Raw genomic sequence first — 25107 nt, 5'->3', positions numbered from 1 at the left:
AACGTACAATGTGGAGTGTGTGTGTGTATGTGTTTGTGTGTACACATGCACACGCAAACACAATGTAGCATAATTGAAGAGGTGGCAGGTGTTTCCAGGCACGTTGGTTTCGATGTTGTGGTGAAAGGAAGGTGGTCAGAACAGCCTGGAAGTTGGCAGAGGGGACTTGGCAGGGACACAAGGGGCTGGCTCAGCTTGTCAGGTCACAGTGTCAGCGCATGGGGTGGCTCCAGGGACAGTGTGAGACAGAGCTTGTGGAGAGCTGTGTACAGAGTTGGGTTGGAGGGCCAGGGGACAGTGCAGGGGCCTAGGCGGTGTAGAAGTGGAGGGCACGGCAAGGAGGTCAGCACATGGAGTCCTCCCTCAGTATTCTACTAGCCCGATGCTTCATCCTGACTGCCAACCTCCCAAGGACAAGATTGACCAGTACCCACACATGGGGTCAGTTGAACACCGAACACCACGATGAACCTAAGTGCCAAATCCAGTCATGCCCAGCAGACAGAAAAGTCTTCAGAAGGGACCTTGTCAGCAGTTCCGCCATATTGTCTAGGCTAAAATCTAGTCTTGCCACTTTCCAGGGGGCTCTGGGTGGAGCGCAGCACCTCTGGAGTTCTGGACTCTCGAAGCCTGGACTCCCATCTGTGAAAATGTGTATGGACCCCAACAGCGAGGGGGCGGGGCAGGAAGCACTACTCTCCCCGAGCCACACAGCAATCTGCCCAGGAGACCGTCACCGCCTGTGATGGTCAGGACTCTCCCCACATGTGAGGAAGCACTGATGCCTCTGTTGGCGGCAGCCCGTGCCTCTCCATCTGAGGAGTGTAGACTGGGTCAGCCCTCACCAGCTGAGGTCTCAGAGGTTCCAAGCCTGATCTCCATTAAAACAAAAACCAAAAAACAAAAAGCAACTTTATTTAAAATTAGGTCTTAAACCAGGTGGTGCTGTACACTTAATCCCAGCACTCAGGAGACAGAGGCAGGCAGATCTGTAAGATGGAGGCCAGCCTGGTCTACAGAGGGAGTTTCAGGATAGCCACGGCTACTACATAGAGAAACACTGTCTCAAATATTTTTATCTATCTATCTATCTATCTATCTATCTATCTATCTATCTATCTATCTATCTATTTTTGAGACAGGGTTTCTCCAAGCTGTCCTGGAACTCTCTCTGTAGACCAGGCTGGCCTCAAACGCAGAGATTAACTTGCCTCTGCCTTCCAAGTGCTGGGATCAAAGACACGAGACACCAACATCCAGCTCAAAAAATGTTTTTTAAGCATTTCATTTTATAGTTGTATGGGTATTTTTGCCTGCATTTATGTCTGTATGACTTGTGTGCCCGGCCACTGTGAGGACAAGAGAGGGTGTTAGCTTCCCCAGAGCTGAAGTTACAGACACTTGTGAGCTGCCCTGTGGGTGCTGGGAATCAAAGCAGCACCTGGATTGACCAGAAGGAGCAGCCAATGCTCTAAACTGCAGAGTCTTTTTTTTTTCCATCTTTATTCTTGAGATAGGCTCTTGCTTTGTAGCCCAGACTCTCCTTGTCCACTTTCAAGGGCAGCTGTTAGTTCTGGCTCCAAGCACACAGCTCGGGTTTTGTATATTCTGGCTGTGGATAGGAACTCTGCAGGAGTGTTTCATCTCACAGAACCCTTGATAGTTTGTTTTGAAGACCTCTATGCTAGGCACAGCTCATGCCTATAATCCCAGCATTCGGAAAGCTGAAGCCGAAGGGTCACAAGTTTGAAGTCAGCCTCGGCTACATAGTGAGACCTTGTCAAAGGAAGAAAAAGAAAGGCTGGGTGGGGGGTATAGCTTGGTCAACATGAGGACCTGTACCCATTAAAACCAGGGTATGGTGGTGTATGCTAGAAATCCCAGCCCTGGGGAGACAGAGGCAGGAGGACCCCAAGAACTTGCTGGGCAGCCAGCCTAGCCTGATAAGCAAGCCCAGGCTCCAGAGAGAGGCCCTGTCTCAAACAAAACAAAATGAGATGGATGGCAACTGAAGAATAACCTGAGGTTGACAACATGCTTATACACCCACACTCGCACACACACATGCATACCCACATACACATCTACAACCCCATATATATATACACAGGGAAGAAAGTTCAAACACACAGGAAGGTTGGAATTGGACAGTCCACACTAGCACACTAGCATCTAGCATGTATACTATTACACACACACACACACACACACACACATATATATATATATATATATATATATGTATATATATATAATGATATGGCATAATATTAAAGTTATGTGTATGTGTGTATATGTTATGTGCATATGCAATATACTGTCAATGCAAGTATCTTTGGCATCCAGAAGATACTGGATTCGTAGAGCTGGAGTTACAGGTGGTTATAAGCTGCCCAACAGTGGTGCTGGGAACTGAACTCAGGTCCTCTGGACAAGTAGTTTGCGTTTTTAACCACCCTTAAGCCATCATCCTGGCTCCTTCTTTGTTGTTGTTTTGGTTTTTTGAGACAGGGTTTCTCTGTATAGTCCTGGATGTCCTGGAACTCACTTCATAGACCAGGCTGGCCTCGAACTCAGAAATCTGCCTGCCTCTGCCTCCCAAGTGCTGGGTTTAAAGGTGTGTACCACCACCTCCTGGCTGTTTGTTGTTTTTAAAATCCTAGTGAAGGATACGTACAGCTTACTCTCTGGTCCTCAGGTACTGTTCTTGGAACAAGACTGAAGGAGTGCTTCATGAAGGAGTAATCATATTGGAATTTTCAGGACATTTCAAGGGTTTCTAGTCCAAATATGTGACGTTGGCGCTGTTCCAATAAATCTGGAATGAATTGACATTGCCCACACTGGCCAGACCTGTGTACATAGCATGCACGCGCGCGCACGTGCGCGCGCGCGCACACACACACACACACACACACACACATACACACACGCATGCACACATACATTCCTGTCTCAGTCTAGACGGTGACATTGGCACAGCAACTATCGATTCCAGACCAAAAGATCCTATTCAGTAGCCTCGATGCCCAGGAGTCCTCTCGTGAGGCCCAGGCCTGGAAGGAGCCACAGGTCTGAGAAGCAGCTCTCATGGCTGAAGGCTGGCCCCACATGAGGTGTCTGATGTCGAAGGGTCTGGAAGAGGCAAGTGCATCCTGTGCTGAGCTCATCTCCTGAGGACTTCTCGCATTTTCTCCCCTGCCCCAGTCCTCCTGGGGAGCCCCGACTGTCTATTGTCAAAGACTGCTTGAGGACTCAGGCTCCAGTTTGTGAAGGAAGGGGGTGGAGAGAGGAGGTAAGATCCAGGGAAACTTATACTTTTTTTGTTTTGTTTTGTTTTCGAGACAAGGTTTCTCTGTATAGCCCTGGCTGTCCTGGAACTCACTTTGTAGATCAGGCTGGCCTAGAACTTAGAAATCTGCCTGCCTCTGTCTCCCGAGTGCTGAGATTAAAGGCGTGCACCACCACACCCAGCTTTTTTTTTTTTTTAATCCAGGGAAACTTTGAGGGAGGCTCTCAGCTCTCCTCATCTTTGTCTTGGGAGTCCATCTTCCAGAACACCCACCGGAGACCAACCTCACTATTACCCAGGTTTTACCCAGGGCAATACTATTTAAGGAATGAAGAATGAATTGAAGCCGGGCATGGTGGCACACGCCTTTAATCCCAGCACTCGGGAGGCAGAGGCAGGCGGATTTCTAAATTTGAGGCCAGCCTGGTCTACAAAGTGAGTTCCAGGACAGCCAGGGCTATACAGAGAAACCCTGTCTCAAAAAACCAAAACCAAACCAAAACAAAACAAAAAAGAATGAATTGAGTGAATGAATGAATGAACAAATGAATTGGGTTTATTGCCTTTGTCTCAGCAGCAGAGTGTTTGAACAAACTAGAAGGGTGGTTCCTGAGCATGGAGCATGCCTGAGGTGGGGGCTGGGGTTCTGGCCTACCATGCCTCAGAGAGGCACAAAGACAAGAGGCACTATGGCAAGAGGCCCTTGGGGCTCCACAGAAGATGACATTCATGACACCATTTTGAAAAGTAAGTGGCCACTGCTGGCTTGTGGTGACAACAAAAGTTTCGTGAAGTCACAACCAGGAATCCAAAAACTTGGAAGCCTCTGCTTCCCTCACTGTGGTGTTGGTTTCCAGAACTGGTTCTCCTGAGCCTCCAGGCTTCTGTGTGGGTCAAGGGCAGGAGGGAACCACAGCTCACATCAAGGTTAACCTAGTCTAGAAGGGGGTGTGTGGCCTCTGGAGAGGGCGGGAGCTCTGGTGTCTAAGGCGTCTACCAGAGCCGCTCCCAGCTATAGTCATATCTTGGTGGCTTCCACGTTCTGAGCTGCTTTGGTTCTCATTTGTACTGAGGTCACCTCAGAAGAGGAAAGCTGGTCCCACCTTGTGCCAAACAGAGAAATGGAGGCCCAGAAAGGCCAAGGATCACAGACAGTTAGGATTAGACTTCATTCCTTAAGATACAGCAATCTCAGAACTATACTGAGGCTGAGTACAGCAGCAACACCTGCAGTGTCAGCACGTGGGAGACAAAGATGGGAAGGTTGCAGGCTGACAATTGTCAGACTCTCCCTAACAAACCCAACAAATAGGCTAGAGAGATGGCCAGTGGGTAAGACCACGGAATGCTCTTGCAGAAGACTTGGTTTCAGTTCTGACACCCATACAGCCTCTCACAACCTCCTGGAACTCCAGTTCCAGGAGATCTGATGCCCTTTTATGGCTTCTACAGACACACCTGCAGGAAAAACATTCATACACATAAAATAAAGAAAAACGAATGTCAAGAAGCCTTTTAGCCACACACACCAAAGACAAACCCCCAGAGTACTGGAGAGATGGCTCAGCTGTCCTGAGTTCAGCTCTCAGCACCACATAACAAACAGGTGTCTGTGAACATGCCCATAACCTCAGACATAGGAAGTCTGCTGAGGTTCAGAGACAAGAGGCAAGTGATGAAGAGCCCACCTGATGCCCTCTTCTTTCTGTCCTCTGAGTGTGCAGAGGTACATCTACACACACCACACACACACATACACACACACACATACACACACACACACACACACACACAAATACATAAAAAACAAATCTTATAAAAAAAAAAAATCCAGCCGCCAAGTGGTGGTGACACACGCCTCATTTCCAGCACTTGGGAAGCAAAGGCAGGCAGATCTCTGAGTTTGAGGCCAGCCTGGTCTGCAGAATGAGTTCCAGGACAGTCAGGGCTACATGGAGAAACCATGTCCAAAAAAAAAAAATTTTTTTAAAGCAATTTTTGAAGCTCAGTCTGGTTTACACACCTTAAATCCTAGCACCTGGGAAATTGAGGCAAGAACAGCTTGAATTTGAGGTCAGACTGAGCTACATATCAAGACCCTAGCTCAAAACAAAGCAACAACAAAGCTATATTGAAAATACAGAGTTTTAAAATTTGCACCGGAAAATAATATGAATAGGCTCTTATCAAAAAGAAATGGCAGCCAGTCGTGGTGGCATGCACCTTTAAACCCAGCACTTGGGAGGCAGAGTCAGGTGGATCTCTGTGAGTTTGAAGCCAACCTGGTCTACAAGAGAGTTCCAGGACAGCCAGGGAGAGAAACCCTTACAAACAAAAAAAGAAAAAGAGAAAGAAAGGAAGAAAGGAAGGAAGGGAGAGAAGAAAGGAGGGAGGGGGAGGGAGGGAAAGAGGAAGAGACAGACAGAGAGATAGTCAGAGTCTTAGTTAAGGTTTTACTGCTATGAACAGACACCATGACCAAGGCAACTCTTTTTTTTTTTAAAGATTTATTTATTTTTATAAATAAGACACTGTAGCTGTCTTCAGAGTAGCTGTCTTCAGATACACCAGAAGAGGACATCAGATCTCGTTATGGATGGTTGTGAGCTGTCGCTGTCCTCGCTGCCCGCAGAGACAAGAACAACACGGACACCAAGGCAGGTTCACACAGCAACTTCTTTACTTGTGGCTTTTTCCCCTACAGCTCTCTTCCCCAGCAGCTTCTTCTACTCCTTCTTGCAGCTTTACTTATAACAACAACTTCTACTTAGGGCAAGGCTATATTCCTATACTTGCGGCGCTGACCTTATCTTGCTCCACCCCACCTCATCCAATCAGAAATCACACACGCTCCAGGCATGAGCTCAGGTCGGTCACAGTCGGAGCACTGACTACTCTTTCGAAGATCCTGAGTTCAAATTCCAGCAACCACACAGTGGCTCACAACCACCCATAATGAGATCTGACGCCCTCTTCTGGTGCATCTGAAGAAAGCTACAGTGTCCTTATAAATAAATAAATCTTTGGGCCGGAGCAAGCAGGAACTAAGTGAACAGAGTTGACCGGAGCGAGCAAAGGTCCTAAAAATTCAATCCCAACAACCACATGAATGCTCACAACGATCTTTACAGCTACAGTGTACTCATATACATTAAATAAATAAATTAATTAATTAAAAAAATAGTTCTGCATGTGCAATTCCATACCAGTCTGTACACACTTACTAACAATGGAAATGAGTTTTATTTTTAGTTGTGTGTGTGCATATGATGTGTGCATGTGGGTGACCATGAAGACCAGAAGAGGGCATTGGATCCCCTGGAGTTAGAATAGAGGCTATGGATAGCATGCCAATGTGAGTGTTGAACTTGAGTCTTTTGGAAAGACAGAAGTGTTTTTAATGACTGAGCCATCTCTCCAGTCCCTGGAATCTGTGGTTTTCATAGATGCTGCCAAGTTATCCTTCATCAGAGATCTATGCGTTCTTCTTTTAGATTTATTTACTCCATGCATGTGTGTGTGTGTGTGAGAGAGAGAGAGAGAGAGAGAGAGAGAGAGAGAGCAGACAGGATGCTAAGATCTGAACTCTGATCCTCAGGGTAGGGCCTCAAGTGCTCTCTAGCTCCCAGGATTCTTTTTTTTTTTTTTTTTTTTTTTTTTTTTTTTTTTTTTTTTTTAGAAAAGGTCTCTTGCAGTCCATGCTGGCCTTGAATTTGCTATGTAGGTGAGAATGGCTTTGAACTTCTGATACTCCTGCCTCTGCTTCCCAAGTGATACCTGGTGTGTACCACCATGCCTAGTTACAGGATGCACGGGATTGGAGCCAAGGCACTGTGCATGATAGGCAAGTGCTCTACCAACTGAGCTTCATTGCCAGCCTCTCTCTTTCTTTCTTTCTTTCTTTCTTTCTTTCTTTCTTTCTTTCTTTGTTAATTTTTTTTTTTTAATTTGCATCAGTGTTTTGCCTGATATATGTCTGTGTGAGGGTGTTAGATCCACTGGAACTGAAATTACAGACAGTTGTGAGCTGCCATGTGGGTGCTGGGAATTGAACTCAGGACCTCTGGAAGAGCAGCCAGTGCTCTTAACCACTGAGCCATCTTTCCAGTCCTTTCTTCCTCTTCCTCTTCCTCTTCCTCTTCCTCTTCCTCTTCCTCTTCCTCTCTCTCTCTCTCTCTCTCTCTCTCTCTCTCTCTTTTGCTTCCTGGGTCCTGAGAAGAGCGGATGGGTGTGTTGTCCTCAACAGAGGCCTCAAACAATGAGGCTGCTGGCTGTGGACAGAAACCCCTACACCCACGAGCCAAAATAAACCTTCTCTCTTTGGGAGCTTCACTCTGCGATAGAGCTGATGTGGGCTTTCTGAAGTCACATGGAAGGGCAGTCATAATGTATCCCAGCTCTTGGTCACCCAGGATTTGGTTTGCAGGGCCCCACCCCCTCCCTGTCACCTCCCAGCCTGTCTGATTTGCCTGTACCAAAGAATAAAGGCAGAACCTTGGGCCCTCCTTCAATCCCCAAGGACTCAAAACAAACCCCTTACACTTCAAGAAAAGCTGGCCCAAGCCCTCTCTCCTTTGCTGATCTAGCCACCCGTCAAACCACGCTTGTCTTCAGTCACCCAGGCCAGGAAACCACACTGTGCCGCTTCACCCAGCTGGCTCCAACCTTGTCCCAGAGCAGGCTGGCTCTGCAACTCTGACCTTCTCTCCAAGCCCCCTCTCTTAGGCCATGAACCCCAGCCTAAGCGGTTTCCATCTCGATGTTACTGTGGCCAAGAAAACAGGAAGTGTCTGAGTCACCCCTTGTCCTCCTGGGCTTTGCCTCTTTAGAGTCAGGGAAGGACAAGGAGGGAAGAGGTTGGCTTCACAGAGTGCGAACCTCTTGCTGGGATCTCTCTTTCAGCTTGTGGGACCCAAGAGCCTTACTCAAGTTCTTGGGACTAGAGAAGGACATTGCCTTAGGATATGGACTTCAAGAGCTGCATCCTGCACCCTGCCAGTTGTGCGCCGGGGCCTTGGCTGGTGCCGCTCAGCTGGGGACACAAGAAAGCTTTAAAAGTTTTATTAAGCCAGGGTCACCTGCAGCCAATGCTGGCCACAAATTCCCCAGGTAGCTAAGGCTGACCTTGAACACCTGACCTTTCCACTCCTATCTCCCAAGTGCTGGGATTGCAGTGTGTGCCGTCCCTCTCAGTTGTGCCGTGCAGAGGATTGAATCTAGGGACTTGTGCAGCACACTAGATGAGTGCTCTACCAAGCTGAACTCCAGCCCTCGGTTTCCTGAATGCCTTTCGACCAGTTTTCACCTCTGCAGAGTGAGGCTAATCACACACCATGAGGTGATTCTGTGAGTATCACAGTCACTGGACTCATAAACTCAAAATCCTCTTGTCAAGCCCTATGCCATCCAGGCACAGTTCTGGGCACTGGAAAGAAAATAACAGCAACAGCCACGATGGCATGGACAGAGAGGGTCCCCTGTCACATGTCTCTGAACTCACAGGCTGTATGAAATAGGCCTTAGGACTTCGAAGCCACCATCTGCCATGCTCCCTCATCTCCCCAAACCGTCTGATGGCTAGCAGAGACACACTGACCCTGAGGTCCTCAGAGGTCCTCAGTTGCCATCCTAGAATTCCCCCTCCCCCAGCAGATGCTGATCCTTTCTCCTCCTTGTCACTGTGGGCTATGGGATGGGGAAGGAGGAGAAGGGGACCCTGGGAAACCCAAGTCCTGAGCTATCCCTCAAAGGAACACACATCACATCACACATAAGATAATCTTCCCTACCAAGCTGAGGTATGGTTCATGCTAGCATTTGGGTCACTATGGCCTAATTCAGGCTCTCTAATTCAGTCGGTTACATGTGGCAAGTGGCCCCCGTTATTGGGCAGCTCAGGTTCAACCTAACCATAAAGTCCCAACAATAGCATGACTACAGTTGAGTGCCATAGACGCCACTGGCTGGTGATTAAATGTGTGGGATTTTGTTTCCTTTCTGCTCCACTTTCTTTCTTTCTTTCTTTCTTTTTTTTTTTTTTATAAGATTTATTTATTTATTTATTATATGTAAGTACACTGTAGCTGTCTTCAGATGCACCAGAAGAGGGCATCAGATCTCATTACAGATGGTTGTGAGCCACCATGTGGTTGCTGGGACTTGAACTTCGGACCTTTGGAAGAGCAGTCAGGTGCTCTTACCCACTGAGCCATCTCACCAGCCCCTCTGCTCCACTTTCTTGGGGAAGAACTAAGGGGCCTTTGCGGGTGTTAGTTCCACCTGTTCCAGAAGCTTAATGTTTGCCTCAGAATCCTGAGTCACAAGGGAGACCATCATGTCTAATTCAAGAAACAGGAAATGGGTGAGCCTTTGTGTGTAAGGATCAAAATGGAGGGGCTGGAGAGATGACTCAGCAGTACTGAGTACTGGCTGCTCTTCTAGAAGTCCTGAGTTTAATTCCCAGAAACCACATGGTGGCTCACAACCATCTGTAATGGGATCTGATACCCTCTTCTGGTGTGTCTGAAAACAGCTACAGTGTACTTACATACATAAAAATAAAAATTTATATATATATATATATATATGTTTATATATATATATATATATATAATGCAGAAGTTTGGGGTTAGAGCTGTAGCTCAGTTGGTAGAGTGTTTGCCTGGCATGTATGAAACCCTGGGTTCAATCCCTAGCACTGCATAGAATTTGGTGGTTCATGCCTGTAATCCCAGAAATCAAGAGTCAGAGGCAAATTCAAGGTTATCCTTAGTTATATAGCGAGTTTGAGGTCAGCCCAAGCTACATGAGACCCTGTGTCTGCGCTCCAGTGTGTGTTTGCAGTGGGTCACTTGTTACCAGAAGGATAGGGAGTGGGATCTGGTGATGACTGGCCCTGACCAGCTGACCCTCTTCTTGGCATGAGTGACAGGAAGGTTCTAGAAAAAAGCGACTGACCTGGAGGCTTCTTCCTTTTCTGTCGACATTTCTTTTTAGCTTTTTCCTGTCAGCCATCTTCTCTGCTTGTCCCAGGACCAGTGAGCTGAGAGTCCAAGTGGAAAGGCCAGAGTTCGCCTGCATGCCTGTGGGATGCTTCGGTCTGCAGAGCTCTTAAAGGTGGGGCCTGGGAGAAGGGGTTGCAGCATCCAGTTTGCTCACCTGAAGGCCAGCCGCACCTGGGGAGGCCCTTTCCCCGTCTGCGTTTTGTGACTGGGTGGCTCTGGCCACCTGCCTGTGGCTTCAGATGCCAGCCCCTTCCACTCAGCGTGCCTTGTGAGATGTATATCGGCAAATGATAGAGATTTCCAGGCTGAGGAGGCTGCAGCAGGCTGTTTGGGGCAAGGGGTGGGTAGCTAGTGCCTGCAGCCAGGCTTTATAATGAGGCAGTCATTCCGGACAGGTGTGTGGGGAGTGCTGAGTCTGGCAGGCCAGTCTCCACTTTCAGCAGGATTTAGTCAGGGTTCAAGCAGCCCTCTCTCTCCAAAGCCTGAGATAAGTCCTTGGCAAGAGTCTAGGCTTCCTTTTGGAGTAGAGGGAGGAGAGGAAGAGATGAGCAGAAAACCATCTGGGCTTTAAGGGCTCTCGTGGTCCAGGTGGGCAAATCAAGGCCTCTGGGAAAAGAGGAGACGTGTACCGATTCAGGCTCTGTGTGGAATGCTTTCCTTCAATGTTAAAATTACGTGTGTGTGTGTGTGTGTGTGTGTACAATCTTGTGAGGATCAGAGTACAATCTATGGGAGTCAATTCTTTCCATCTACCGTTTGGATCCCAGGGAACCAAACTCAAGTCGTTAAGGCTTGGTGGCAAGTGTCTTGCCTTTGTAGACCAGGCTGGCCTCGAACGCAGAAATCTGCCTGCCTCTGCTTCCCAAGTGCTGGGATTAAAGGCGTGTGCCATCACCACCCAGCTTGAACATTCTGTTTAAACTGGTTCTTCACCTCTTCCAGAGGTGGGGCTTGTCGCCACATCACAGACGGAAAAAAAAAAAAAAAACAAAAAACAAAAAAAAGGAAGGCTCAGAGGCTGGCGTGAGGGTAGGGCACTTGTGGAGGCTGAGGCCGTGTGGTAGAGCTAGTCTCCATATTGGCAGGGGCACCTGAAAACCTCCAGACTGGCTCTCTTCTCAGCTGCTCCCCTCTCCTCAGGATGGGGCAGAGGTACAGGTTGGGTGGGCTGGCGGTGTGAGCCTTTGGTGGTCTGTTATTTGGAGCAGAGGGGCAGTTGGCGTCTGTCCCTGTGCCCAGGTGTCGTGGGACTCAGCTGTTTGCTCCTGACTTTTGTGTCCCTTTCAGATCCAGGATCAGCTGTGCCTTTGAGGTCTCAAAAAAAAAAAAAAAATTAGAGGCACGTGAGATACTCACAGCCCCATGCCCTCCTACATACTGAACTTTCTGGGTACCTTCCTGACCTCCTTCCTTAGTGGGGAGAATGCCCATTGTAATCCTTGAGGTAGGACAGTATTCTTAGAGACCCTGAGGGGGTCTTGCTGTGTGCTTCTGTGCTTGCTGGTGTACATTATTAGCCATAGGGGATCCTAGCTTACGGGGTTCTGTGGCTCAGCCAGACTAAAGAAGTGCTCTCTCTCTCCCCCCCACCCCCCTCTCTCTGACTTACTGTAGGGGATGAAGACATGTCTCACTACTTAAGAGCACTGGATGCTCTTTCCAGAGGACTCAAGTTTAATTCCCAGCACCCACGTCAGCTCACATATCTCTAACTCCAGTTCCAGGGCTTCTGACACCCTCACACAGACATACATGCAGGCAAAACACTAATGAACATAAACTAAAAATAAATTATATATTTTAAAAAACGTTACTGTGTGTATACACACACACACACACACACACACATACACACACACGTGCTTTAGGTGAGTGCTGGGAAGGGTAATACAAGTTCAACCACTGGACCAGTTCTTCAACTTCTAAGGAAGCTTTCTTAACTTCTGTGTTTTCTGTGTACACTGATGGAGCCATGGTAGCTGTGTGCGTGCGTGCGTGCGTGCGTGCGTGCGTGTATTGGTTTTCCCCAGACCAGAGAGGTACCTGGAAAAATGCACTTCCAAAATGTTCTAGAACTGGGCCATCCTGGGTGTACTGAGATGCGCTGGTCCGCTTGTTTTTATTACTCCGGACCTGTTGTGGCTGCCCTGGGGGGATGGGGGGGGAGTTAATTCTGCATTCTGTGAGAGGGACCAAGACTTGGAATTTGATTTGTGGGCACCTGAATCCTGGAGCAGGCTGGATCTAGCCCTCCGTGCTGTTCTCACCTGGAGGGTGGTGTGTGTGTGTGTGTTTGTTTGTTTTGTTATGCTTTGTCTGAGGTCTTGCTTCATAACTTGGTCTAGCTTGGAACAACTTTGTAGACCAGGCTGTTTTGGAAATGTCAGAGATCTGCCTGCCTCTGCTGTAGAGCTGGGATCAAAGGTGTGCACCCCACACCAGGCTTGAGTTGTTCTAAATAACAACATTCTTGTGCAAATTTGAGGACAAGTTAAACTGCTACCTCCACTTTGCCCACGGGGATTGGTATGTATTTCCCGGGACACTTGGCTGAGCTGCCGCTAGGAGGCACTCACACCCTGCCCTGGCAGCACTTCTGGCCGGATGGCAGCAGAGAGCAAGCTTCTAGGTTAGGGGTTCCCAGCCTGTTACCCTGGCCCAGTGAACTTCAGTCACCAGGCTGGGAATCCTGCTCTTGAAGAGAGGGCTCTCTGAAGACCCATTCTTCCCAGAGTGGCCCAAGGGAATCAGGTAATTTCTGATCAAAATTGTGAGGAAGATAAGGAACTTATGTTTGGGAGACAGCTATGACTCTCACTGCTAACCTCAGGGTGAGTCCACTTAGGGTCAGGGACCTGAGTAGTGGATCAGAATACCAGAACAGAGCAGCCAGCCCCAAATCACAGCTGGCTAGCCACTTTAGCATCCCACAGGCAGGATGAAGACCCCTAAAAATAGCTGACACAGCCTTCTGCTCACCTCTCCTGAAGGGGAGCCTCACAGAGAATACAGAAATCTCACTTGCTGCACCCACCCACACTTCCCAGCCCTGGTGCTGCTTGCCTGGTGTCTTCATTTTCTAGGCCCCCTCCTTTCCTCACAGATGAATTGGGGATTTGGGGGGCTTCTGCGGAAAGGGAGAATGGTCAGGAGACTCCTGTGAGCAGAGCCTGTTAAACCCTGCAGATCCTCTGGCCACTCTTCGTCTCTGATGCATTCTTCTGTCCCCAAACCTAAAAGGTAGGTAGCAGCCTGACTAACGTAAGTATGTTCCAGGAGGGTAAGTTCTGGACCTGTGTTATTTGCTGCAGTCCTCAGAGCCCAGACCAGAGCACTATATGTGGTAGGCACTTAATAAATATTTGTAGCTGACAGTAGGGCTGGGGCAGCAGATGAATCTGGAAAAACCCGAGAAACAGGCAGGGAGGCCTCTGACACCATTTCCCTCCAGAGTCTCGTGTTGATTCTGCTATCAACCTTCTAGATGACCTGGGCTAAGTTCTTTCTGCTCCCTGCGCTTGTTTTCAGAGCTAACTTGAAGGCCTGAGCTCTGCAGGCACCAGGCCTGATTCTTGCTCATCTTGGAAAGCAGGCTCACCTGTCTTGAGGGAAGGATCTGGGATGGGAGGAGGGATGGGTTCCAAGTTTAGGTGTTCCAGAAGGGAATTCGAGTGTCACAGGTGGCTATGACTCTACAGGAACCGGGGCTGCAGCAATATCCTCCTGCTACCTCTAGGGACACGTCTTTCTCTTTAAAATATCCCCCCCCCAGGGAGGTAATTTTGTCATTTTCCTTTATTTATTTCTGTGGGTTTTTATCTATTTCTTTTCAGTGTATGTGTGCTTTACCTACCTGTACGTCTGTGCACCACAGTGTGTGCCTGGTGCCCAAAGAAGTCAGAAAAAGGTGTTGGACCACTCAGAACTGTGATCTTCTGTGTTATTTGTTGTTCTTGTGTATGAACGTGTAGGGGTGCGTGCACACATGCCACAGAACGCACGTAGAGGTCAGAGGGCAACTTGTAGGACTCAGTTTTCACCTTTTAGTTACACAAGTGTCAAGAATTGAACCCAGGTCATCCAGCTTGGCTGCAGGTGACTTTGCCTAGTGTGCCATCTGCACAGGTAGTGCTGGGTTGTTTTTTTGTCAACTAGACACCAACTAGAGTCACCTGGGAAGAGAGAACCTCAATCAAGAATATGTTTCTAAGCTGGGCGTAGTGGGGCACACCTTTAATCCCAATACCTGGGAGGGAGAAGCAGGTGGATCTCTGAGTTCCAGGCCAGCTTGGTCAATATCATAAGTTCCAGGACAGCCAGGGCTACATAGTGAGACACTGTTTGGTGAGGGGTGGGAAGGGAAGAAAAGAAAATACTTCTATCAGATTGGTTGCTGTCAAGCTTCTGGGGGTATTCTTGATCAGTGATTGATGTGGGAGGGCCCAGCTCACATGGGCTGAGCCACTAGTATTCAGGTGGCCCTGGGTCGTATAAGGAAGCAGACTGAGCAAGCCATGGGGGACCAGCCAGGAAGCAGCATTTCTCCCTGGTCTGTTTTTCAGTTCCTGCTTCCAGGTTCCTACCTTGATAGTATCCTATAAGCCAAATAAATTCTTTCCTCCCTTAAATTGGTTTTGGTCAGTGTTTAATCATAGCAACAAAAACCCAACTTGGACAACTCCCATCTTAGGTAGGAACCCTGGACTGCAGAGCTGTGGTCTGGTCAGCAGACGGAGCTGCAGGCATACACTCCTCTCAGTATACAAACCCTGCAAGGGCCATCAAGGCCAGGCCCAGCAGAACATCAGCCTAAAGCTTGGGGACAGAGGTCCCCAAGCTCTTGTGGAAGGTCCAGGCCACACGTAAGGCCTGGATTCAAAGCGTCAGGGAAGCCCTGGGGCCTGAGGGAGACAGGAGGGCGACATGCTGGGATTTTACATGGCTCTGTGATTTTGTAAGCCATGAAATCAATGTATTAGCACTTTGTGCCTCTGTCTTCTCCCCTGCACCGTTCTTGAGTCAGTTGACAGATCTTCTCACCCTTAGTCTGATAGAGCTACATATGTAAGAAGCCTGATCTTACAGCCATGAAGTTCCTGGGCACTGTAACAGTGTGTTTGCTGTACTGTTTAAAAGGAGAATTCTCTGAAAAAGTTCCAGCTTTGTTCCCCATCCTAGACTCAGTACTGTCTGTATCAATCATGAAAGAAGCACTAACCACCCCCTTGGATCTAAGAATACTTACAACGAGGGGCTGGGGACATGGCTCAACATTTAAGAGTACTTGTTGCTCCTTCAGAGAACTGGCGTTACATACTTAGCACCCCAAGAGCTCCAGGAATTGAATGCCCTTTCTTGACTCCATGGACATAGACATGCATGTGTGTGTGTGTGTGTGTGTGTGTGTATGCACTTACACAAATAAATAATTTAAAAATATTTAAAACAAAAACCGTGCTTTTGTGAACATTACAGCATTGTATGAAGGTTTATTGTTTTGTTTTTGTGTTTTTTTGTTTTTGTTTTTGTTTTTTTTTTTTTCGAGACAAGGTTTGTCTGTGTAGCCCTGGCTGTCCTGGAACTCACTCAGTAGACCAGGCTGGCCTCGAACTCAGAAATCCACCTGCCTCTGCCTCCCAAGTGCTGGGATTAAAGGTGTGTGCCACCATGCCTGGCTGGTTCAGTTTTTTTCTTACTGCAAATGGTATCTACATGACAGGTTTCTCTTGATTTTTGGATACAAGCATGCATTTATTTGCAAGGCAGCTTTCTAAAAGTGTAATTAACATGTCAAAAACCATACATGTTTAGCTGGGCATAATTCCAGTACTTGGGACGTAGGGGCTACTGTAGGAGCTCAAGGCCATCCTCAGCTACATATTGAGTTTGGGGCCATCCTAGGCTACAAGAGACCCTGTTTCCAGCAATAAAAATAAACAAAACATAATGCTCATATTTAAAATGTTCTTAGGCATCTTCTAGATGACAAACTCAAATTTAATACATTTATGTATTCACTGAGGACCTGATTTTTTAGTGTGTCTAGAGCAGTGGGTCGAGACCCCTTTGGGAACCCAACAGTCCTTTTAGAGGAGTCACCTGAGGCCATAGGAAAACACATATCTTTACATTATGATTCATAACAGGAGCAAAGTTACACTTAAGAACTAGCAGCGAGGGCTGGTGAGATGGCTCAGTGGTTAAGAGCACCGACTGCTCTTCCAAAGGTCCTGAGTTAAAATCCCAGCAACCACATGGTAGTTCACAACCATCCGTGACGAAATCTGATGCCCTCTTCTGGAGTGTCTGAAGACAGCTACAGTGTACTTATATATAACAATAAATAAATCTTTAAAAAAAAAAGAAGTAGCAGCAAAAATAATTCTATGGTTGGGGGTCAGCACAGCAGGAGGAACTGTATGAAAGGGCTGCAGCATTAGGAAGATTGGGAACCACTGCTCTAGAGTCTGAGCCTTGGAGGGAGACCAGATGTAGGCAGTGGTGATAACCCACCCCTTGTTTCTGCCAGCAGCTACCCTGACCTCCCCATTTCTCAACGTGCACAAAGAGCAGGCACAGAGGCACACACACACACACACACCTTCAATCCCAGCACCCAGGAGGCAGAGGCAGGCAGATCTCTGTGAGTTCAAGGCCAGCCTGGTCTACACATTGAGTTCCAGGACAGCCAAGGCTATGTAGTAAAACCCTGTCTCAAAACTAAAACAAAAACCACATATGCAAAGCTGTGGAAGCTAATGGATAAACTCCAAGGTCAAGTCTACTCGTACCCAATTTAACCGTAGACACTCTGTCACCATGCCAAGGCTTGCTCCTGCTGTAGGAGGAGGAAGTGGAGTAGGGTGAAGTCTTGACCTACACCAAGATCATCTGACATCACATCCGAGCATCCCAACCGTCCCTGGCATCAGAACACTTGAAACCTCACCACTTTTGATTTCCCAGCAGTGGCGAGGCCCTGGTGTCGAGGATGCCTCTTTCTTTGGTTGTTCCATTTACAATCAGGTATCATCAAGTCGATGCTCTATCCTGGCCCAGGCACTCCAGGGAGTCAGGGAGAAAAAGACTGAGGCCAGATCTGGGGCTAAGGTCTCTTGTGGGACTCTGCCACTTAGCTGGCTGAGGGAGCTTTGGGGACTCACTTCATCTCCTGTACCTCTCCTTGCTTGTTGGTTCTGTTTGACAGCTGAGCCACCTTGGCAGATTGTCATAAGAATGCCTCAAGGTTCAGAGAGAGGCTCAGAGCCGCAGGCTATGCCCACCGAGTTCATACTGTGGGTAGCCTGTAGTCCTCAGAGACCCCTGGTCTGGGGGAACAGAGTTCCCTTTGACTTTGCTGGCCACTGTGGTTATCACCCCATAATCACTACAAACTGGAAAGCAAACATCCCAGGCCCAGCCTTTTCTTGGCTGTCACTTTAGATGTGGGTTGTGGGCAAAGTCAGTCGCTCTCAGGTAAAGAGAGTCCCGGAGGTGGCCCCCGCCTGTCTTAGTGGCTTTGGGCCAGAACCTGCTCTCCACTCCAGAGCCCGGCAGGGCTTTGACACCTGAACCAACAGATGGAGATCTGTATGTCCGTGGAAAACTGTCATGTCAGCCCACACGGCTGTATCATCCCCTGTTTATGTGTGGGAAAGCTGAGGCACACAGGGGACAGAGCCCCCTCATCTAGTCCTAATGTGGGTCTGAGGATCCAGCCTACATTCCAGGAAAAGGCTTTGTCCCCACAAGACACCCATTGAAATGGGTGTGTCTGACATAGGTTTTCCTGGGCATTTGTGCTTGATCTTGTGGCCATGCTGAGGAAGCAGACAAGATGAGACCCAGCCCTGAACAGGCATCGGTTCAAGACTTGGCTCTGTAGGTGGTAAGCTACGGGAAAACGTGTGAGCACCCTGCCCCGGTCTTGGTTTCTTTGTCTCTGAAACAGAGGAGTAGGAGATCTAAAAGCATATTGAACATGGAAGCCAAGTTCTAAACTGCAACTGTGTAGGTTATAGGTGGGAGAGCTCAAGCCAGGGCCTCTGCAGAGGGAGTTTGAAGGCATAGGGAAAGAGGATGGAGAGGCTACGGGGAGTCACACAAGCAGGGCCCAGAAGAAGGGTGGAGTAGGGGCAGCCAGTCCATCTTCTGCATGTTTTTTAGAGCTTAAGAGGCCCAAAGGAGGGTTTTGCCCAAGGACTGTGGCAGCTGTAGGAGCTAGTTCAGTGCTCAGCGGGAACCCTGTCTAGCCAGCTGTGCAACCCTAGGAAATAATTTCTCTGGTCAGCCGATTAGTCACATGGGGCCTCAGGGAGAGCTTTCCTCCTGGAGCATGTGTGTGTATATCACTTGCCCAGCATGGCCTCCATGTCTCAAGGGTGACCTGGGCCCATTAAACTATGATCTGGCAATATTTGCAGTGGTGTGGTATGGCTCTCTGAGACCCCCTTCCTTTTGGTGTGTATGTGTGGTGGGGGCGGGGGTGGGGATCTAGCCCTGGGCTAGGCTTAACCAGGGTCAGCCTGCCCAATGAGAAGTTTAATGGGGAAGTCCTCAGTGGGCTGCAGGGGCCTCTGAGGGAGGTGTGGGCCTTGGAGAGGGCAGCAGCTTTGGCCGTCTGCTTGCGGTGGACAAAGGCAGGCCTGGTCCCTGGCATATGAGAGTAATACCTTCCTTCAGAGCCTTCCCACAGGCATTGCATCCCTGGGTGGGACCTGAGACATGCCAACCCAGTGCCAGGTTGGGGGCCCGAGTGGGGCGGAGGAGGAAGAGGAGGAGTGGGGTACCACTGCCAGCCAGGAAATGTCTGCTGGCTGGCTTCAGGCATTCTCCAGCTAGGGATCTGGGAGCTTCCTGCAGTGGTGCATGAGGTGACCTCAGCCCACAGACATTCGGGGACAGCCCCCCCTCCCAATCCAAATAGGCTGGTCCATTGTCCCCTGGAGCCGGGACTGTCGGCGGCACTGCCGACCTTTCAGCATGCAAACAACATCCATTCATTGAACAATGTTTACAGAGCACCCACTTGATGTGGGCACCACGCCAGGCACAGGGACACGAAAAGGGGGGCTCTGGACCTGGCTAGGATTGGTCTACATGCTTCGGGCTCCCCAGATCTCCGAAGCTGGAACTGCTCTCTGGTTGGGATAGTGAGGTCAACATAGATGGAATCTACAGAGTGTGTTACTCTTGAAGATCAGGAGCAACACAATCTTCATGCTTGCCTATGCCTGCTTGCAGGGGACCAACAGGGTGGGACTTGGAGGCTGACATCTTTTTACCTCAGAGAAGGAGGGCCAAGGGAGAGTTACTAGACATTCACCTGGGATTCCAGCTGCTCTATCCAGCCATTCGTACAATCCTGTCCTACTTGTATTAGCCTATAGTGTGAAGGTTAGGAGAAGCTTACTAGGGGGAGCTCCATTTATGGGAAGCCGTCATCCATGCTAGATGGTCCCATGTAGCTGCTTTCATATCATCTGTAAGCAGCTCCTCACTCTATTCGTGAGCCCAGTAAACTCACTGGCTCCCCAGGGCGTGAACTTTGGTAGGATCCTAATTTGGTTTGGCATTGGGGCCTTAAGAGGATAGGATAGTCTCCCCAGGGAACAGTGACCTCTGGGGAGAGACAGCCCAAGTGCATGGGCAGTACCTTCTCACTATCAAGTAGGCTGACTGCCAGGTGGTCATGCCTGCAGTTTTCTTCTATATTCAGTGAGCATCCTTGCCTACAAGACTCCCAGTGTCTAACTCAAAGTGCAGCCATGCAGGATTAATGGGACTGGATGATGGATGCAGATTCTGCTTAATGGATGAAGCACGAAGCCTCATTCAGGGGTTTTATCTCCCAGAATGCTCTAGTGAGACAGGTCCTACAAGGGTCTCTGAGTCTGGGTCCTACCCAAGGCCTGATCACTTTAGGCCCCTAGATACAGCGCCAATAGCAACACCATTCTTCTAGGTCAAGAGGGGAAACTGAGAGGGGTTAGAACATCTGGAGAATAAGGCCAGTACTCCCCTCTCCTCCCTCAGTGACTTGAGAGTCTTGGGGTACAGGACCCCGCCACAGTCAGCCCTTTGCTGACCCTTGGTGGTACCGAGTGTTCAATCTGAATTCTTTTCAGCCCCAAGCAATATCATGAACTATTATCTCTCCTTGTCAGAGATATGCAGATGATGGACAGGCCTAAGGAAAGCCCCAAGGTGCTGCAGTGAGGGAGGTTGGGGTGTCTGTGGGTGGAGATGAACCTCTTGTGAGGAGGCGCTTTCCAGAGCTGGCAAAGAACGGAAGGTTTTGCTTTGCATCGCTGGGGCAGACTACAGGTGGATCAGACGCTTCTGGAATCAGCCCCCGGGAGATTTTCCCTTCTCCTGCTCCCTCCATCATGAGCCCCCTGCATGAAAATAAGGAAGAGGTCATGAACTCAATAGGCAGGAACAATATGGGGGGAGGGTTAGAGGAGAGAGATGGAGGGGTGGAGCAATAGACACACTATCCATGTTTGAAAGTCTCCAAACTTTTTATTATGTTTTTATTTTTTAATTTTTTTAAAGATGAGTCTCAATCTATAGCCTTAGCTGCTCTGGAACCTACAGAGATCTCGTACCTCTGCCTCTGGGGTGCTGGGGTTAAAGGTCTGGCTTTAAAAAAAAAACAAAGCAAGAAGAAATGTCCCAGCTGATGTCTTCATGCCAGTCACCTGCTCAGCCTCAGTAGGTGGCAGGAGACGTGCCTGGTGCCTGCATGAATAGACACAAGACCTCCACAGCTACCCAAGGCAGGCACGTAGTTCCTCAGGGCTGGGAGCAAGAACTTCCCGCCCTGTAGAGACTGCTCATTCCTGCCTGAGTCATTTCTGTAGGAGACATGATTCTGAGTGAGGTTCCTCCCAAGATGGGGAGTTTTTTAAGCTCTCTGATGACGCTGTATTTAGACCAAGGCATGTGCTCCTAAGGTGGCATGCCTCACTTCCTTTCCTGTGCATGTGACTGTATGCGTGTGTAACTGTGTTCCATGGGCAGGGTGGTGGTGGCAGCACATGCCTCTAATCCCAGTGTTTGAAGGCAGAGGCAGGTGGATCTCTGGTTTCGAGGTCAGCCTGGCCTACAGAGTTCCAGGACAGCCAGGGATACTTAGACCCTGTCTCAAAACAAGCCATAAAGAGAAAAGTGTAAGTGTGTTCCCAAGGTCATTGCACCCTACAGTATTTCTAGTATGTGTGAGAGTTGGGGTGAGCACGTTGGAGTTTGGGGAGTATGGGAATCGGTATGTGAAAGTGTGTGAGGATGTGTATACACGAGTGTGTTTGAATGTGCACACCAGAGAGAGTACAGGAGCGTGATAGCTCGTCCTAATTGTCAATTTGTCACACCTGGGAAGAGGAATTGCCTCATATGGGTCTGTGTCAGTGGGGCATGTTAATTGTTGTGAGAGGTTCAGGCCACTATGGGTGGCACTATCCCCTAGGCTTGAATCCGAGAACGAGCCAGTCAGCAGTGTTTCTCCACAGATTCTGCTTTAGGCTCTTGCCCCGATGGAGTCCTGCCTTGGCTTCTGTGGTCGTTGGGTTTTGTTAATTTGACACAGGCTAGAATCATCGGGGAAGAAGGAATCTCAGTTGAGGAATTGCCTCCTCCATCAGGCCAGTCTGTGGGCAAGTCCGTGAGGTATTTTCTTGATTGACAACTGATGCTGGAGGGCCCAGCTCACTGTGGGTAGTACTGGGATGTATAAAAAGGCAGGCTGAGCAAGCCAGTGAGTGGTGGCTGTCCACGGCCTTTGCTTAGTTCCTGCTCTGACTCTCCTCAATGGTCAACTGAGTCTTGGGACTGTAAGATGAAGTAAACCCTTTCTTCCTCAGGGGTTGCTTTTTTCTCACCATGGTGTTTATCACAGCAACAGGAAGCAAACAAGGATGTTAGTGTTAGCATGGGTGTCAAGTCAGTGTGCTTGAGTGTGAGGGCACAAGAGGTTGTTTGCATACGTGGCAGCATCCATACATATGTGTTTTGGGTGTATGTGGATGAGTGCATGAGTGAGTTCATACCTAAGTATGTGTTTGAACACGTGTACATCTGAGAGTGTGCTTCAGTGTGTGTTGTGAGTGGGAGTTTGAGTGTGAGGGTGTGTGACTGTTTGTGGGAGTGTATGAAAGCATGAAGTAATGTGGGTGTGTGAGTGTGAGTTATTGTGTGTAAGTGTATCCCAGTGAGGGAATATTTCCAGATCTGTCCACAGCCACATATGCACAACCCCAAGGCTATCCTGGCTATCAGAATGAGCTACGGCCTGGGCTAATGTCCTTGAGAGCCAAAAGTCCTTGGTTATCAACTGCTTTACGTATTCATATCATTTTACATTTTTTGTGATTTTATTTTTTTAGTTTTTTGAGACAGGGTTTCTCAGTGTATCCCTGGCTGTCCTGAAACTCACTCTGTAGACCAGGCTGGCCTCAAACTCAGAGATCCACAGGCTTCTGCTTCCCACATGCACCACCCCCACTTCTGCCATTTTATTTTAAAATGTTTATTATATATATTTATTTGTTTATTACATGATTATTTTTTCTACATTGTATATGGGTAGTCCACGGCACACTTGTGGATGTCAGAGATCACCGTGCATGGTTCTCTCCTCCTGTTATGTGGGTTCCAGGGATTGGCCTCAGGTAATCAGGCTTGGTGGCAAGTGTCTTCCCTTGTTGAACCATCTCTCTGGCCCTCATATTAAAACTATTTTTATTCTGTTTATCTTTCATTTTATTTCTATTTATTTACTTTAAAGTTATTTTATTTTGGGGGCAGTAATCTTGCTCTGTAGGCCAGGCTGGCTTCCAACATATGATCCTCCTGCCTCAGCCTCAGCAATGCTGTGTTACTGTGCCCACCACATCCAGATTCGGGATGGTTTTTCCCATGGAATTCTTGAACCAAATCAGGGCTTTCCAGGTAGAGTAGGGGCCCAGGAGGGACATGACTCCATCTGCAGTTGGTAACCTGGAGCCTGTCACAGCCTCTCCAGACTCAGTTTGCCCTGTGTTCAACAAGGAATTGATAGGTAGAGGAGTAGAAAGACTGGACCGGTACAGGGAGAGCATCCAACTGTGAACACTGTGGACCTGGCTTCCACAGTCTTTTCTCCAGGAGACAGCCTTCCCCATTTCTTCAGCCTAGGATCCCAGCAAATCAGGAGGTAGCTTGACTGTGTTTTAAAATCTCAGGCCCCTGGATGTGTCTGGGGCTGGGGGTTTGGGGGCCACTGGCTGTGTGCCAGCTGTGGATCATAATCAAATGGGCCACTTCCCCGAGTCCATTTTTGCTTGTAAAGTAGGGACACAGTTCTTGGTGCAGGCCCCCGATTCTATCACTGGCACTAGATGCTGATGGTGACTGTCACCATCAGAAACCTTGGGTCAGACCATCATAGAGAGAAGAGAAGTTACTCAGAGAATGGCTGAGATTCCAGGCCACAGTTGGGGCTGGGCCAGCTGCTTTGGTGGCCAGCCTTCCCCCAACTTAACAAGGTTCAGTACAGTGAATGCTTTCATAGCTTCTGCTACATGCAGACCCCAGGTTAGACCCATTGTAGGATCTGACCACAAATCAAACGTCCCTCCTATCTTAAACTTACAGTGTAATGTAAAGAATCAGAGATCTTGCATCTCTCTGGAGCCCTGACTCATGAGCACCTTGTGCAGACTTTAGTATGCAGAAAGTGCTTGGTACATGCAGGCTGAATTTAGCTCAGAATAGTGAGATGGTTTTCCATAAGAGGGGCCATTTACACTGGGCTTTGATGGCTCCTTAGGAGTCCTCTGTCCCTTCCACTTGTCCTCTGATCATTCAGGCTGAAGAAGACCATAGCAGGCCAAGGCTCCAGTGACTCATCTCCCCCTATGCACCCAGGCCTCATACGAACTCTGAGGAGTCTCCGGATGTGAAGAGGAAGTGGCCAGGCTACGGAAGGCAGGCTCATTTCCAGTGTGGGGCCAGGCCGCCAGTCCCGGGTCCTGTTTACACAGCAAGGCGGACAGGCCGACAGAACTTGGCGGCAAATGCGCTTTGGCCTTTGAGAACAGAAGGGGCTGGCAGGGCCCAGCCGGGTACAGGGAGGCCTGTGCCAAGGGAAGGTGGAAATCTAAAGAGCGCTTCCTCTCAACCAGGCGGCCCCAGACTTTTGACTCCAGTCTGAGCCATTCCTTCAGGGATTCATGTGCAGCAGGAACTTATAAATAAACCCCACCTCAGCCTCTCACCACCCCACCTTGGGGACCTGGGCAGGGTGACAAGGAGCGAGCTGTGCTGGGTGCAGGGTCAGGGTCTCTGACTTTCCAGGAGGGTAGGGGGTGGAGCTGTGGTTCCCACCAGAGGATCTGGGATCTGGGCCACCGGTGAGTGGCCTACACACTCATTCGGTCCACAGAAGGAAATCTGGAAAAAGCAGGGCTTTTAAATGTTTTTTTTCTTGCTTTTATTTTATTTTTTTCAGTGTGTGTGTGTGTGTGTGTGTGTGTGTGTGTGTGTGTGTATGTGTGTGTATATGTGTGTGTGTATGTGTGTGTGTGATAGCATCACGTAGCCCAGGCTGGCTTAGTACTCACTATGTAGTCCAGGATGACCTTGAATTTCTGCTCTTTTCCGTCCAGGTCTCCAGCGCAAGGGTGCACACTATGCCAGCATGTAGTTCCGTGGGTAGAGCCTAGAGCCTTGCACATAAGAGGCAAGCACACTGCCAACTGAGACATCTCCAGCCCCAGCATGAAGTTTCCGGAACAGCCAGTGTCCGCTCTTAAGTGGCCACCTAGACTC

General features: G+C 48.8%; 1 long non-coding RNA gene across 1 annotated transcript; it reads left to right on the top strand.

Annotated features, from left to right (window-relative positions):
- Positions 1-12962: 12962 nt before the first annotated feature.
- On the top strand, positions 12963-25089 carry Gm39360. The gene is made up of 3 exons (XR_870861.2): positions 12963-13047; positions 13483-13536; positions 24945-25089. It is a non-coding gene; the product is annotated as a predicted gene, 39360 (long non-coding RNA).
- Positions 25090-25107: the final 18 nt, after the last annotated feature.

The sequence above is a fragment of the Mus musculus genome, chromosome 9, assembly GCF_000001635.26.
Source record: "Mus musculus strain C57BL/6J chromosome 9, GRCm38.p6 C57BL/6J".
In the NCBI taxonomy this organism is placed as follows: domain Eukaryota; kingdom Metazoa; phylum Chordata; class Mammalia; order Rodentia; family Muridae; genus Mus; species Mus musculus.
The sequence above is the reverse complement of the archived record's forward strand: the minus strand, read 5'-3'. Positions and strand labels throughout refer to the sequence as shown.